This window comes from Accipiter gentilis, chromosome 15 (assembly GCF_929443795.1).
Source record: "Accipiter gentilis chromosome 15, bAccGen1.1, whole genome shotgun sequence".
Classification (NCBI taxonomy): domain Eukaryota; kingdom Metazoa; phylum Chordata; class Aves; order Accipitriformes; family Accipitridae; genus Astur; species Astur gentilis.
Window position 1 is genome coordinate 13,445,708 of NC_064894.1, and position 17,250 is coordinate 13,462,957.

Genomic DNA, 17,250 nt, shown 5'->3' on the forward strand with positions numbered 1-17,250 from the left:
CCCACACAAGGCGCACACACTCTGGTCTCTCCAGTTTCTGGCACCCTGGGCACATAGTTCTGATGACCCATGGTCCCCACAACAACTGCTGGCACTTAGACCTCCACACACACACATGCTCACAGAATAGAGAGTACCCTCATTCAGAAAAATAACTAGAAATTGAGTTTAATGAGAAGGCAGGACAGACTGTCCAGATCAGATGCAGGGCATGGCCAGGCATGAGTAATAACCAGCAGCCTGTTTATGTGCTTGTTTGGCTGCTTTATCGCCTTTTCCCTCTACTTTCCCGCCCTTGTTCCTCCCCAGACCACGTTATTACATCCTTTCCCTGCCTTTGGTTCCTCCCCTGAACATCACATAATAAGTCTTACGCAATCCCAAGACCCTTTTCCCCTGCATCCCATAAGAACTCTCATACCTTTAAAGGCAGTACCCACTCTCAGTCTGTAAAGCTGCCTGGAGAACCTCTCCAACTGCCTGATGGTGATAGGTCTCACTCCCTGTCCATGGGGCTGACACCCTGCTGGGATCCCCTATGAGAGAATGGGTCAGGGGCTTCTTCCTCTGGGTTATTGGCCTTCCCCCAGCTGCCGTTGTGCCTCTGAGCTCCTTTGTGTATGTGGAGATGAGCCTTTAATCACCTAACCTACCACTTGCAAAATGTAAATGTCTGTACATGAGAGAGTTGTCTAGATCCTCCTTAAGGTCACTATTAATATGTTCAGTGAAGCCTGGAGTATTCACCTACTCACTTGTGTCCGCTGCCACCTGAGACTCCACAGGGAAGGAAGACTTCTGCTCAGAGCTGCCAGATGCTGTGCAATACCTCCAGGCGATACTGAAGTTAGTATAGAAATGCTGGATATCTGGTAAGATAACCTGTGAGATCTCAGATGGCACTAAAAGCCTCCATGTGGGCAACTGAGTTGAACTTACAGCGATGGATGAGCAGAATCCTTTACTACGCTTTAACAGTCATTGAGTAGATTAAATGGATCTCTCTCCATTGACCATAACAGCATTTAGTCATCTATTCCATGTATCAACACCTACATATAAACACATTTAAATAAGTGTTTCAGTAGATAAATGGACAGTTTTCTCATCAGGTATTTTTTGTTGGGAAGTTCCGGCTGCCTTGTGGTAGTTCATGAGGTAGACAAATGTCTGTTAGTGACTGCTTTGACTGAAACATGTCATGAAAACCAGGATATAGCAGAGCAGTGCAGGGGGAATCTGAATCACTTTGTGGTCTAAACAGCATTCCTCTACTGTTTCACAAGAACAGCAGAAGTGGGGAGAATAAGTGGGGTCATGAAACAAAACAGAGGGGAAGGCTGGGAAGAGAAACTGAAGCCAGTTTTCTATCCAGTAGTTACAAGAAAGAGCAGAGAACTCTCCATTATGCAACAGCTTGGGAACAGAGTGCCAGACAGTATCTTCTGCTTGCTTGCTTGCTTGCTTTTTTTTAGTATATACTGCAGTTTGAAAAATGTGGCATGATACATTAGAGAGAGAGCAAGGTTCAAAGACCAAGTGAACTGAAGTGGAGAGAGGATGGATGAGGCAGAGGAGTTACAAAGGAAGATGGTAAGCTGACGAGTCTATCCCTGAGGTCAGGATATCTGAAGGTGATCTCCAACATTCCTTCCCAGCGAAGACCTACAGCGGAAGCATTTGCTCCGATGGTGACTGTGGAGTGTGCAATGAGCTTCATACCCTCTAAGGGCCAGGTTGGATGGGGCTTGGAGCAACCTGGTCTGGTGGAAGGTGTCCCTGTCCGTGGCAGGGGGGTGGAACTAGGTGATCTTTAAGGTCCCTTCCAACCCATTCAATGATTCTATGATAAAATATATGTTAACACTTAAAGCTGTGTTAAAAACGCACATTGTTTATACTTCTATTTGAATAAATGCAGGAACAAACATTCCCCTTAATGGTTTCAGAAGATGGCTAGTTTGGGAGCAAAAAATAGTTTTCTAAGCTCCTGTCTCAGGGCAGTTATTGAGGCCATGAATTTTATTTCCCAAAGCTGCATGTGCAGATTGTTAAACTCATGTTCTTTCATATCCACCATATTCACCAAAGGTCCAGGACTGCAAATGTAAGCTTCAAGTTATACTTTACCTGTTTTTACATGTGACCACTTTAGCACACAATAACAAATAACAACTGTCATCATGGAACTCAGGGGAAAAGATTTTAAAATGTTTCTTAATATTTCAGTAGGAAGAAAACAATGACTATGTGAACTCAAGGAACAGTAGCTTCTTGATGATTTTTTGGTTTGGCTTTGTTGGGTTTTTTTTATGTAAACACTGAGAATTTATATGGGAGCTTTTCTGTCTATGAAACTAAATAGTTCAGGAATATTTTAATGCTGCTGGTGTATTTTAAATGTGTCCATTTGTTTTTCTGTGGTGAATCTGCTGGTAACTAGACATGATATTTGTAAAATTGGCAATGTGAATATTTATGATTGAGGTTTTTCTTTTCTACTTTTTCAATCAGTAAAAAGCTGTGTGTCCAATCAAATTGAAGGAATTAAAGAATTCCATTCCTAAACAAAAGCCTTATTTCTAGATCTAAAGCTTAGGAACAGGTTTTCAATTGGCTTGGAGGGCTTTTGTTCTCAGGCTTTGAATACTCTATTTTGTTTAACTTAAAGTCAATGTTTTTTTTTTTGTTTTTGTTTTTGTTTTTTTTTTTTTTTAGGGTATAAATGAGAGAAGGATCATTTATGAAAACTAAGTAACATTAATCAGAGCTGGTGTGAGATGTTACTTAGGGACTCCAAATTCAATCAAGATTGAACAAATTCTTTTTCTGGTAAGCATGGGACAATAAAAGTACCAAGGTGCTTGTTATACACTATATTTCATCAATGCATTTCCCATTTTGATTCCATGTTTTCTTCTTTCTTCCTTTACCGTATCATTGCAGATTTCTCCTGCATTTTACCAGCTATATTCTTAATAGATGTATTAAGATATAATAGAGTAGATAATAAATATAGCATGCAGTAGTTTCCTCCCAGTTCTCCTAAGTCTGGAACAGTAACTCAGAGATAGGCCCTCTGATATGATAGGATGTTGAGAACAGACATTAGTAGTGACAGATGTGCACTTGGAATCACTACTGTCTTGTGGTTTCAGCCTTCCTAATTCAATTCCTGTGTCATGGATGTTCTTTTAGAGGTATAGATCCTTGACATGTTCAGTTTTACTGTGACTCCTTCGTAGATTTTCACTTTACCACTCATAACTTGTCTGAAATGAGGAACCACATCTAATGGATATTGCCCCTTTCAATTGCACTGGAGTCATCTTTCACGTTTGTCCACGAATTTATGTTCCATTGAGCCACTTCCTTTCAAATGCCAACATTCTTGTCAGTTTGTGTTCTTTATATTGAGTCTAATATATTAGCACATATATATCAGCAGCATATTTTCTCTTCCTGATGTGAAATTATTAAATGACTACTCTAGGATCAGGCTATTTGCTCAGGTCTTTGAGAAAAGTAGGAGTTTTATGGGCTAATGATTTATTGAAGATCACATTAGATTGCTTTTCTCTGTTAGCACTTTCTGTTGCACCAGAGTTGTGATGCTCAGCCCGAGGCGGGGGTCGGAAGGTGACACTTACATGCACTTTTTACTGACTATGAAAAAGGGAGTGGGTGAATTTAAAGTCCCTTTCACGAGAAAGCATTCTTTCCCTCCTCTGGTCTCTGGTAATTCATTATGGAGCTTACTGCAAAATTTGTCTTTTGGGAGTTGGAGTGTTATTTAGAGGAAAATACAGTGTGGAGTAGAATTATAATCCATGTTGAGTTTGCCAGTTCCTGATTTGCCTGAGATGTGATCACAGTTGGAGAAAGGGTGCCGCTGCTGTTTGAATTGATTACATAACCTTGCTTTATTGTACTTTAAAGCTTAGGTCAATGCTATGCAAGGATGTAGACAGATACTCTTTGATGTGAAGTGTTTAAATCAAAAGGGAAAATGAATAAATAATTAAACTGTCTGCGTAATTTTTTAAGTTCTAATCATGACCTGAAAATTAAACTAAGTTTTCTCTGCCTTGCTGGGAAGAGGAATGTGCAGTGTGGTCCAAAAATAGCTTATGGTAAAGAAAAAATATTATAATAAAGATAAACGGTTGTTTGATTTCTTTACTAATTTGCATCTTTTCTAATATTTAAACTATTACGAAGCCTCTATCATGCTATGACAAGATTCTGATACCTGTCTGAGTGAACAACAGATCAGAGAATACTTTTTTACAAATATACGAGGTAGTATTTATATATTTGCATTCTTTTTCTGTTAATTAAAAAAATTGGGAATATACCAAATTGAAAACTGGGCTTGCAAAAACACTTAGATACAAACGTAATGATGTTCACACTGCCAGTTGTACCAATGAAGTTACCTCACCTGCAATCCAATACACTGAAACTGGCATTAAAACATTGAGAAAATAAATGTTGTGTGACGCAGGAAGACAAGGGGTTGGAGAGAGATGGGAGAAAGAAAGATCTGACCATCAGAACTCACAGCAAATTAGTTTTGTACTTTATAACATGATTGAAATCCTTTTCTTTTTCCTCTTCTTTGATATGCGATTCGCTAAATGTCTGTTGTCAGATGGTACTAGTTCTTACAATATATTTTATCACTGTTCTTTTGGGATGAATGCTGGATGCTGCAAAATAATATTAATTTGGCTGCTTAGTTTTCAATTAAATGGTGCAACATGAACTGCAGTAACACAGGCAGGGGGATGGTGTAGATGAACCAATGCTGTATTGATCAAAAATGTTTGCCGCTCTGAACATAGCATATAAGCCAGATGCTGTGAATAAATGTTCTCTTTTTATGGCCAGTTAAATCAGCACTTGTACTTCTGTAAAAAAATACTGTAAAGGAAATTGTAGATGTGGGAGACTTACTCTAGACAATATTTCGTGAAAAAGTAACACGGATATATAAAGGCATGTTTAGTTTAACATTTTTACAAAGATGAAAACAAGATAATATATTTTATAAACAACTGAATAGGAAGAGTACAAGGCATTTTTAGCAAAATGCTTGGGAAACAAGGAATTATCTACTGTAATCAATCCATCAGGCTTAAATTATGACCCTCTAAGGACTTATTAGTCAGAGCAAGACCTCCTTAACAACCTCAAATAAATGTGTCAGTCATAAATTCCCAGAAATGTTGACTGTACACTGTAAATGTTCCTCTTGCATGAAATGACTCTCCTTTTTCTCCTAGCTAATTCAATGAGTATAATGCACTGGATGAACTGATCTATCTATAATTCTGAGGGGAAAAAAACCCGCCAAAACCCAAATACTAAGGTGTATATAGTGTTGCCAAAACCTCGCATGTTTACAAACTTTCTTCTTACTTGTCCTTAAAATCCACCAGAGTGCAATGCTGAGTGACAATGGAATAAACTTTAAACAATATTCACAATCCAATCCAGTTTTGAATGTAGAAAGGCAGCCTGACTGTACTGTTTACACCAAATTTTAATTTTAGAGGCTGTGCTCGCTGTGGTATATCTAAAACATGTAAATGTTATGCAGCTAGACCAGAACATGACCAGACCCAACAGCAAAGGTTTGTATTAGACATGTACCCAAGGGGTTTCTACAAGCAGCCCTCATTATTCTGTGTCTCCCACTCCCTGTCAGGGCATACATCACACATTTGCAGTATCACCCATGTCAGTTATATGAAGCAAGAGATACATTACCGGGAGTTTCTACATCTTGCCTAAGCAGGTAGTGACCCATGCACCACGTAGCCTGAAGTGAAAGAAAAAGGTTGTATGTAATCTGACACAGACAGGGGAGGTCTGCTGCCCACACCACCCATGTGGGGGGCCATGTTAACCCTTTCTATACCGAGTAACTTTGCTGAGAGGCTCTCTGGACCAAACTTAGTTGTCTTTGCACAGTCCTGCATTGCTCTCTGCTAATTCAGCATTAGATTCACAATCTTTAGCTTTGTGCACTGGAGACTGAAGATCTCTTGGTACAGAGCATGGACAGGATTTACATATCCTGCAAAGTTATTTGACTTCATCTTGGGTACCAAAACTTGGACAATGTTGTCTATACCACTGAGAGCCTTGAGGTGCATGAGCACATACTGGCCCTGGCTGCTTAGCTGGCATCTAGACAACTACGGCTCTGTGATTTGGCTCAGTTGTCTGGAGGCTCCTGAAATGGACCTCCATTCAGACTAATGTAAATATGTAGGGTAAATTGAAATTTTCAGATTTCAGTTCCTAAAAAAAAAAGAAAAACTTTGGTCAGTATCCTGTTAGACATTCCCCTCTCCCTTTAACCTGACATCAAAAAAGAACTGATACTAAACCACTGACATCTTTTTCGCTACATAATGGTTGTGGTGGATCAGATTATACTACATCAGTAGAATTGTCCTCCATGTGCACTTTTGTAATTATTGTCAAGCCTTGACTCAGGTCAATGAAAACCCTCAAATGAAGACAGTCTCCTTTTCCACAGTCTCCCAATTGGTAAAAAGAAATAAACGAGAACCTTCTGATAATATTTGGAGGAAAAATTTGAAAAGAACATCTTTCTGGTACATGTAAAATATAGGTGCATCTCACCTCTCCAAATCGTGGTTTCCCCATAAAGATTGGGAGAAGCAAACCGAAATGTTTGTTTGATTGTCACCCTGTGATGAAGCCCACAGCAGATAAATTTGCATCCCAATTGGTGTCAAAAGGATTCTGTCTCCATAGACGTAGCAGTGAAGACTTGGGATTTTCTGCAGCTTCTTTTTGCAAATGAAGAAGGAAAAAGGTGAAAACTTACTTTCAGATACCACAGCAAAAGAAGTAGGGGAAAGATAAGTAGCTCTTTCTCCCTTTTGCTCTTAAGTCAGGGAAATAAATTTTAATCTTTATTGCATTCCTGTGCTTTATTACATCCAATTTTCTTTCTTGTCATAGGAAAAAGGTTTCATTTTCCTATTGTTGAGATACAACACCTTTAAGTATCTGAGACTTCAGCTTGCCAGTTTGTAACTGATCTCCTCTCAAGGGTTTCCCATGATGTTTTACACAGGTGCTGCCTTGACCAGCACGCTGGTGCCAGCTCTGGGAGTTGTTAGCTCTTCCACTGACAGCTGCAGATGAAATGTTCCTCCTGCTGAAGTGGAATCCACACTTGGACCATTCTTGACTTAGCAGGGCTCATCCAGGCCCTAGCTGTATTTATTATACGGGCTTGGATCTTGACTGTTGTATACTTTATTCCTCTCTAGGTAGAGACTCCTTTTGCTTTCCCTTCATACTGGGTGCATTAGTTTTTGAAAGACATTTCAATCACCCACCGATTAATATAGAAACCCGTACATTAGTTTGCTCCCTCACATTGTAAAGACGTCATCAGTTCGCAAAGGGCTTACAAATGAGCTTTAGTGGCTTATTGGACTGCTAAAGAATCTGTGATTAGCATAAGATGCTCTTGGATTCTTTACCTCCTAGACAAAATTATTATTTCTTAGTCACTGTGACTTCTGGCCAAGAAATCTATAACTGAACCCTGGGCAGTTCTTACCTTGTGCATAGTGAGTCAGAACTTCATATCCCTCAGTAAAAGCTTTCTGAGTCTTATTTCTCTCTTGCTGTAAATAGGATGGTGAACATGCTTAGGAAAGTAAACATTTTTCCTTTCTTGACCTCTACATTGCCCTCAAAGTATGTTAAACTTTATTTTATGATCTAATGGTTGTGTTATTCTGAGCTGAAATATACATCCCTGGTTTGGTCTGCACATAATTATTTAAATTGACTAGATTTCAAGTTACTTTGTAGATCAGAAAGTTATTGTTTATGTCTGTACTGTTCTACACTATTCAATTAACCAGTGCCACTTAACATCCCTAGGCATTATAAACTTACTGTCTATACTTTAAATAGCATAGTACAGTTTGGCTGTTTCTGAAATCCTATAATTTATAGAACACACTGACACCAGAATTAAAATAATTTGTACATTTTCCCAGATTTTGAAACACAGCCAATCTTGAAATTTTAATGCTGAGTTGAACCAAAATTTGGAAGGCTAATAAGAAAGTATTATTTCAGATGACTGATCCTTACATCTTTGCATTCTGTTGCTTCAGGAAAAGTTTGATCCCACCAGTCTATCAAAGAGTATCACCTTTCTAAATGTCTTCTTTTCATAAAAAAAAATCACATATTTAAATGCTTTTCCCATGATCTGGGATTTTTGGCTGTTGGAAGAGTTTCTTTCTCCGGTTAAAATTTTCTGGTTCATTTTGGGTAATGACTGTTAGTACTGGGTCTGGCTCAAATGGAGTTAACTTTCATCATAGCAGGCTGCATGGTGCTGTGTTTTGGATTTGTGGCTAAAACGGTCCTGATGACACTCCAGTGTTTTTGCTACTGCTGAACTGTGCTTTTGCAGCATCAAGGCTTTCTCTGTTTCTCTCTCTGACTGCCAGTGAATAGGCTAGGGCCGCCCAAGAATTTGAGAGGGGACAGGCAGGACAGCTGACCTAAATTGACCAAAAGGATGTTGCATGCCATATAACATTGTGCTCAGCAGTGAAGTTGAAGGGGTAGTCTTTTCCAAAATTGTGGTTGCTCTGAGACTGGCTGGGTATGGTCTCCTTCTGGAAGGTGGTGAGTGACAACCTTTACACCACTTGCCTGTTTTTTACCTCTCTTTCCTTCACTTATTAAACTGCTTTTATCTTGACCCAAGGGTTTGCTCTTGCTTTTACCCTTCCAGTTCTCTCCCCAGTTCTTCTGGGGTGGGTGGGGAGTGACTGAGCAGCTGTGTGCATGCTTAGCTGCTGGCTGGGGTCAAGCCACCACACAAGTGGATTCACGTTCTTTATAGACCTATTTTAGCTGACTGGTAGAGGCTGTGGACTTCCCAATATTTAAAAAAAAAAAAAAAAAAATCAAAAACCCCCAGTGACTTCTGAAAATTGCAGAGGAATTGGATGTATTTCAGCAGAGTGCAGTAAACCATCCTCTAGGGCGTTGGCCTTATCTTGCATCTTCACTGTGTTTCGACTTTGATTTACAAATCTAAAATAACATTTTTTTTATTTACACATGAAATCTGAAACAAATTAGGTGTTTTACGACACAATAGTTTCCACAAGAAAATCCAAACTTGTTGAGGCCATCACTGGCCTCGATTGTCTTAATTGTCTAACTTAATTGTATACTTCAAATTGTTAGTGTAGCACCTGGCATTATTTTGACCCAATAGCAGTCCCAAGCAATTCCCAGGCACAGTTCAGGAATCAAATTGAAACAGGTGCTATTCCCAGCAGATAGCTTGCAGGCCGTATGTTTTGCTGAATATGAAGATTTAGTAGTATGGAGGTGGGCCATTCTGTGCTAGTAAATCTCAGTGTCAAAACCAGTCTGGGAATGCTTAATTTACTGGTGTATGTATCACCATTGATTAAGTCTGTCACTTTCCTGTAAGATGAACTCAATTACTGAAACATTTGCAGAAACTGCAATGAGTGGGGAAAATACCAGCTTATGATGCAAGGCTTATTTAAAAAGTCAAATATTCTTATTCAGAGTAGGACTTGAATGTAGATCCCCCATGTCTGAGGCAGGATGCAGTTACTGAGTTCTTTCAAAGACCTTCTCCCTCTCTCTCTCTCCCCCTCTCTCCAATATTTGATGAAAAAATAAATACAAATGATACTGAGGTGGAATGCAAATGAATTTGATTAATTCAATTGTTCATAACCAGAACTTATTTTCTAGAGAACACGTAACTATAACCTCCACTCTCCTGACCAGGAACAAAGGATTCTTTTTACTTAATATCAAAAGTTGACAATGTAGATAGCGACATCTGAGCTTTTTAGACATGTACTGGCCTTATTTCAGTCATCTTCTTTAGATTAAATGAGTCATCTTCTAGAAGCTACTACTCTTCCCTCCAGTTATAGAGGCTGTTTAGATGCTTAGTTCATATGTAGAAATGTGCACTGTAGATGTCTAAAAAGCTAAAATGAATCCCTCAGCACAGGCTTATCCTGTTTTTACTATGCAATTTCAAAATAATCGGGTTGTGAAAACCTGACTGTGTAAAACCTGATTACACTCATGTAAACCACAGTCTGCTAGATACAGGCAACATTACAAGTTGTTCTTTGGCTGGGAATTAATCATTTCAAAAAATATGTTGTGTTGACAGCTAGAGGGTCCGGACTCCTACTTTCTCTTCACGAAATATATTTAGCGAAGATACCCTAAGAAAGATTTTTTTCTGGGCCCATACATGCTACTTCTAGGGATAATAGAACAGAAATTTCAAAGTGTAGCTTCTGCAAAGCTACACTTTTACACTACACGGTCAACAGGAATGCAACTCATTTCCAGTTACGCTAATGATTTTTGTGATAAATATGAATGTCACGTGGGACATGGACCATGACTGACTCATTTATCACCATAGCCACAACGCCTGTAGAAGATAACACCTTCAAATTTCTACAGCAGAATTGGATTGACATTGGCAATCTCCACTGAAAAGGCCTTATACAACATTATTGATCCCGGCAGTCCACAAAAATAGTTTGAAGGTATGACATGTGGGTAAATAGGATTCATGCAGTTCTCCCAGGCAGAATGTAATCAGTAAGGAGTTGTCAGGGGAACTGGTATATGAAAAGATGTTATTTTAATAAGTAGCCCACCACAGAAGAACTATTGAATTACTGGCCTAAAATAGTATGAATTGGAAGGTTATACTACAATGTCTCTATCAACTTCAGAAAACTTCATGTAAATACTGAGGCAACTTCTCCATAGATTACAGCCTATAATAAACCATTTTTTAAATGCATGTTGCCAGCACTGAAGGTTTTACAAATTGCAGTATGTTCAGCTCAAATTATTCCAATCAATGGAGCATTTTTCTTATGCACTGTCAAGCTTCTACTGTAATTACAGTCCACATTGCATTTCTAGTGCTTTTTGCATGCCTATAAAATCAGACCCTTCCAATACTATCTACTTGTAATTTCATAAACATTCATCATATCTTTCTTTGCTGTTGGCTATCCCCAAGGACTTGAAGACTTGTGCTGTTCAATGCGCCTGCCCAGTGGCACAGCTCAGTGGCACTGAAGTTTATTAACATTTCTTTTTGCTCTTATGCAGCCCTGCTCTGTAACATTTACTCTGTCAATTACATTCATTTTGGTATTCATAGTCAATTCTATCTCTGTGTGACTTTAATTGTATTTCACTAAATTAAAGAGGCATTATAAAGTTGTTACCCTTTGATTTTGTAGCTTTAATTTCATTTTTCTTTAATCTTTGGAGCACACTAGATTATCAATTAGCATAATAAAACAGTCACTGTGGAATTTAGTAACAATACTGGATATTCTGTGAAGTGAATCAACCCCTTTAATGTTAGTAGTATGACAACAGTATGTGCACTAAGTAATAAAGTAGCCAAAATTCTACTCTACACTTGTATAGTATCTATGTACATGAATTAAAGGATTTTGAGATATTTTGGGGGGTTGTTTCCAGTGATGGCAGACTCCTTTTGAGTGTTATGTTTTGTACCTTCTAAAGCTGTAGGAAATTTTCAAGTTCTTAATTCTTTAAATATTTTCTTCATTTTAGAAGCTGCAGTTACTGTTATTGGCAGACAGAATAAAATCAATTGATATTTTAGCACTGCCTGAGAGAGCTCCTTCAAAACAACTATCTCTGCTCCCATTTTGGGTCTTAGAACTTGCATCATTCCAATGGTCAAGACTTTCTGTTTGTGGTACTTGCCCTGGAGAGACTAATAATCTTTGTGCTTTTCCTGTAATTGAGTTGAGCTTCTGTGTTAATTCTCCTAAATTATCTGCTTTTTGTAGAGAGGCAGTTCTACTGGAGCATATTATGCATTCCTGAGCACACAGAGGAAAATTAGATAGAAAACTACCTATTTCTTCTATGCCGGTCTGTCTGCTTAGACGGTGGTGAGGCCAGCCATGTTAAGTGACAGGATTCTAAGCATCTACATTTTTTATTTCTTAACCAAGAATGGATGTTTGTAGTGGATTTAGCCTCCAGGGTTATATGAAAGCCAAGAGGAAGGGAGAAGTTTATACAGTTATAAGTCCCTTTGTAGTACTCCAAACATTTATTGTATTCAGTGCTTTTTACTTAAAATGCAGATGCTTATCAAGCCACATAAAATATATGTTTCAAAATACCTTCTAGGAACAGCAGACAACTGGAAGAGATGCCAATAGCCTCTCATGCAATCTTTTAAATAACAAAAAAAAAGTAAATGTGGCTAGATGCAAGAATTATGAATGTCAAGACATTGCAATTACGTAACAATTTCTGGAGCAGTTAAAGGAAAATTGTGGAAGGACATAAAGAAAAGGAGAAGTGTAAAAGGAAGACCAAGAAAAAAGAGTGATCAGTCTACATATTCACCAAACCAGTGGTAGTCCGTCTGTTTTCCCTATAAAGAACAAAAGTTCATTGTTACAAGAGTATAACTTTTCTCTGAATCATTATAAAAGATTTCTCATGGAATTGTACCACAAAAGCTTCTAAAAAGCTTTTGAAAGAACACACAAGAAAAAGATCAATCTGTTTTTTTTTTCTTTTCTTTTTTCTTTCTTTTTTTTTTTTTTTTTAATTATTCTTTATAATTTGGTTGAATTCAGGAGTACTGGGCTGCCCAGCTCTCTCTTTTTCTTCTCCTCATTGTCACCTTCTGTCTACAGCAGAATTTTCTTGGAAGAGAAAAACCTTGGTGAGCTGAGATCCCCCGATGCTACCTCCACTGTCAGTCCTGGTGGCTCATGTCCCTAGTCATTCTGGGTGAACCACTGCCAAGGACCAGTGAATTTGGCCAGTGACACTGTGACACTGGCTGCAGGGTCTGCAGATCTGCACTTCCCTCTACCAGGTTCACCCTAGACAAAATGCACAGGGCCACCAGACAGAATGGAGTTTATTTTACATGGTGAAGGTGGGGAGAGAAAAGATGTGAATGAGAGCTCCTCTTCTGAAATATTTCCGTTAAAACATGTCAGTTGTTTCCCCTCCTCTGTTAACACCAAAGCTGATCTTAAACATGCTGCATTCCAGACATCATGTGCTTTCTATTTGTATTCATTGCAGATGTGCACTAAAACTACTGCAAATAATTTAGGTAATTGGCAAACCACAGGGGCACTTACCCTGTTCACTGGCCTATTTTAGGCTGGCTCATCATCACCATTCTAATTGATGACAGGTCTCTAGTTTTTCACTTGCCAGGCTGTAAGACAAGGAATACTAATAAAGTATTCTGGCAGTGGGAATATTGTAACTGTTCCCAGCCTTTTGCAAGCAATGAGCTCCCCCGCCCCTGCCCCTGCTGCTAATGCACAAGTGATGTGGTGGGGAACTTTTTCAATATAAGAACACTCTCTTTTCTCTATCCATTCAGCCCCTGCAATTACCTAATTCTAATACAACCATAGCCCTTTTTAATGTAATCCTGTACCCCGCAACATGTTATTAAAGAGTAATGCAATCAAAGTAGCTGACATCCTTACCGAAATAACAAACTTTTCTCCCTTATATCAAGAACATTTCAGAAACTAAAATTGGTTTTACTCACTGCTTCCTGCTGCCCTGTTCCCTAAATGATCAGCATTAGTATTTATTAATTGGAGAACATACACATATGTGCTGCACCATGGGTGTTTTCTGCACAGACTCACTACAGAAGCCAATTCCTGTCCCAAATTGCCTCGCTATCTGACTGGAACACAGATAAGAGAGAGCGCTATTGAGTCCACTGTACAGTACACAGAGTCAGAGAAGTCACAGGGCTGCAACAAAAAAAGGACTTTTGGACACATAAAATAATTGTTCCTGTAACTACATTTAGGTTCATGCCACCGCGTAGTGAAAATGCAGGAGTTTCTCTGCACTGCATGCAAGGCATAGGAAGCATTAAATGCCTCAAGGTCTTAAACACCAGATCTTAAATACCAAGTTCTTAAACACCACAACACCCCACGCCAACGCCTGCTGAACAGAACTAGTGGTAGTCAATAAGATCGCATGTCACCTCTTGTGGCTTGGCTCATGACTTTAGTCAGGCTCAAAGTCCTCTCCTGAGAGAAGGCAGCGGAAATGGCTGGTGTCAAACTTCTGTGTATCACTGTAGAACTGGAAAGCCCTCGCTCGTGTCTCTGTTTTCTAGTCCTGCCCTTTCTGATCCTGATGGGGATCACATCACCATATCATTTCCTGTGCTAATGAGCGCCTTTGCCACTACTCCGTAGAAGAGTCAAAGGAAATGAGATACTTTAAGTACTGAAGTCCTTTACAAAATCTGACTTCAATGACTAATCCAAGATCAAATAATTAACCTGAGCCATGCAGAATAATTGTATATGCATTTTGCTTTAGTTGGTGTTTTATCCACCCTCTATTCAAAGTATAGTCTCATCACCCATCTAGGGCCATAATTTGGTATATGACTTAAGTCAACATATGCTGTTCTGCTGATGAAACAGGCAATCCTGCCCCTCTGCTTGTTCTTTTCTCTTTCCTTTTCCCAGTGCAAGGATTGGAATGGCCACATGGTCAGTTTAGAGAACTGGCCAAGGCTCATAAGGCTGGGGAAAAAAAGGGCTCTGATATGTCATAATGTGTCGTCATACGTAGGGGACTCGGAAAATTCAAACAAGGCACAGGAGTACAAAGCTGAATAATTGTTTCTTCTAGAGGACTATGGGAGCATGGCCCCAGGAAGGTATGTCCCCTGGTCTATACAGTATATCACCTGTCATCATAGTTGGCAAAATATTTTGCTGTGCTTGGAAGAAGGAATTAATGCTTTTCATTCCTTTTGTCTTGAAATAGGGTACTCAGACCAAGGTGTTGAATGGGGAATTGGAAGACATGAGAGACGCAGGCTTGACCACAACTCTTCTTGAATCTTTTCATATGCTAAGAATACTTTCTTCAGAGTTAGTCAAAGGTAAAATGTCTTCATCTCAAGTTAGCTAAAACTTCCGTAAAAGACATAGAAACCTTTGGCTGACTTGTTTATTTAAGACCGATAAAATAATTCTCATCACTTTGGCCCTCTTAAGCATTTACCATGCCAGTGGTGTCAAATAAGTGGATGAAATTCACCCTAACATCAGATATTTTACATGTAGAACTGTACTTCTGAAACTAAAGATATTTGTCAAAGCCACTTTCACAGTCAACAGAGAAAAGTAACTCCTCCCATCCTAAAAGAAACCTTTTAAATCGTACAGCTGAAAACACCTCTTAAAAGCTCCTACTTCTTCCTACTGACTGTAGAGGGAATTAAAACAACTACCTTGGCATTGTCCATCTGGCGTTAGGTGAGATGAAGCCCGCTTTCAGTGCCCTCCTTTTAGGTGCTTCCTTTTGACTTACTCATCAACTTGGCACATTAACTGCAAAATGACACGTAGTGCGCTAGGCTTTACTGCAGTGTAAGGGTGTTCTCTATCACTTTGTGTCCTGTTTTGTCCTACAAGAACTTTTCAGGCAAAATAAAGTGGAAAAGAAAGAGAGGCTCTATACTGTCTTCTGAAGGGTCTCTATACTGTTGCTTGGATAGGAGACTATTCCTTGGACAGGAGACCTGAGCTGGAAATCTCACCAACTTCTTTTCCGGTTGGATTCAGTGTTGCTATGGTATTTCAACAAGCTTGGGTGGTGGTGGGGATTGAGTGATTCGGTTGTGGTACTGCTTTCATCCCACCGTAGAAGTTCAGTAACTAGTATAAGTTAAGGCCATTATCCTGCTTGCAGGATAATGAGATAGATGCCACATTTTATAAAGGAAGAATTGGGTTCCTGGGCAGAAACACACTTCTAAGTCTGATTTAGAAAACTATGAAAAAAATGACTCTGTCCTCCCTCTACATTTTCTTCTGTGCCTGGTGTTCCACAGTGCTGAGTTTAGTACTATGTTTCAGCACTGCAGCCCAAAGACCACCCATGTGATAAAGAAATCCTCTGAACCATTCGGCCCTGAGCCTGTCAGCGATAATTGGTGCAGGCAAAGGGAAGGAGTAAGTGTTCGTTGTACTTAGCACTTTTCTAAATCAGGCCTGAAAAGAGAAAAGTGCTAGTGAGAGGGGAAAGCATAGAAAGGAATGTTATTTTATTCATTAAAAATAAATGCCTGGAGTTTAAACATGTCGACAGGCTGAAGTTCTGTTCTGCGAGGCACTGAGTGCCCTTGAATCCCTTTGAAGTTAGTGGTAGGTGAGGTAACTCAGTGCTCCACAGGAGTGAGCCCTGAGGATCCTCTTGAAGGAAAGTCACAAAGAAGAAGGATGCCCATGGGTTTTGAGCTGAACTCTACTTCCATCCCACTCTTTCTGTCTCCTAAATCTAGGTCTATCTAGAAGTGTGCGGTTAATTAATTTGAATGTTATACATGCATACTAGAAGATTTAGCGTGCAGTTCAGCATAGTGTCTTTCAGTTCAAGTGGATGAAAAGAAAAGGCTCATTTCTCAGAGATTTGCTCTTGTTATTCCATCAGAGAACAAGGGAGGTAATGCATGTGCAATCCAAGCTGTTTGCTATGTACTCCAGTCTTGCCACATAACCCTGAATTTGGCAGACAACTGGAAATAAAAGGAACTCCTGGAAATAAAAGGAAGGTGGAATTAGATCACTGAGGGATTTAATGACCTAGTTATTTTTGAAAACATGAGGGATCTGCAAAGATACTTCCTAAATTATAATTTGCAGCAGTTCTTACACACCATGGTAAGGAACTTCTGTACTGCTTTATCAGTTGCCTCAGCTTCTTATCAGAATGCTGTTTTATGTGAATAAGTTGCAAAATCTAGATGTCTCTCTGGTTCAGTGTTTGACCACCCTCATTTTCATTTCTTTTCCTTATATCAAGTGTCTAGTTTCCCATCTTTTCACTGTGAACTGCTGGAAAGAGTTTGGCTCTATATTCCCTTCATCCTCCTGTTAGGTAATGGTAGAATAAGATGATACACATAGTAACAAGAGATCAGGTTGTTTCACAGAGGCTGTGCAACTTGCTGTACAAGTTTTGGTTTGGTTAAAACCTGAAGTGTATCAGTCCTTGAGGGGAAAATGAAAAATCCTTCCTGGACCAGGATCATCACCGTATTTTCTGTCTTAAGGTGAG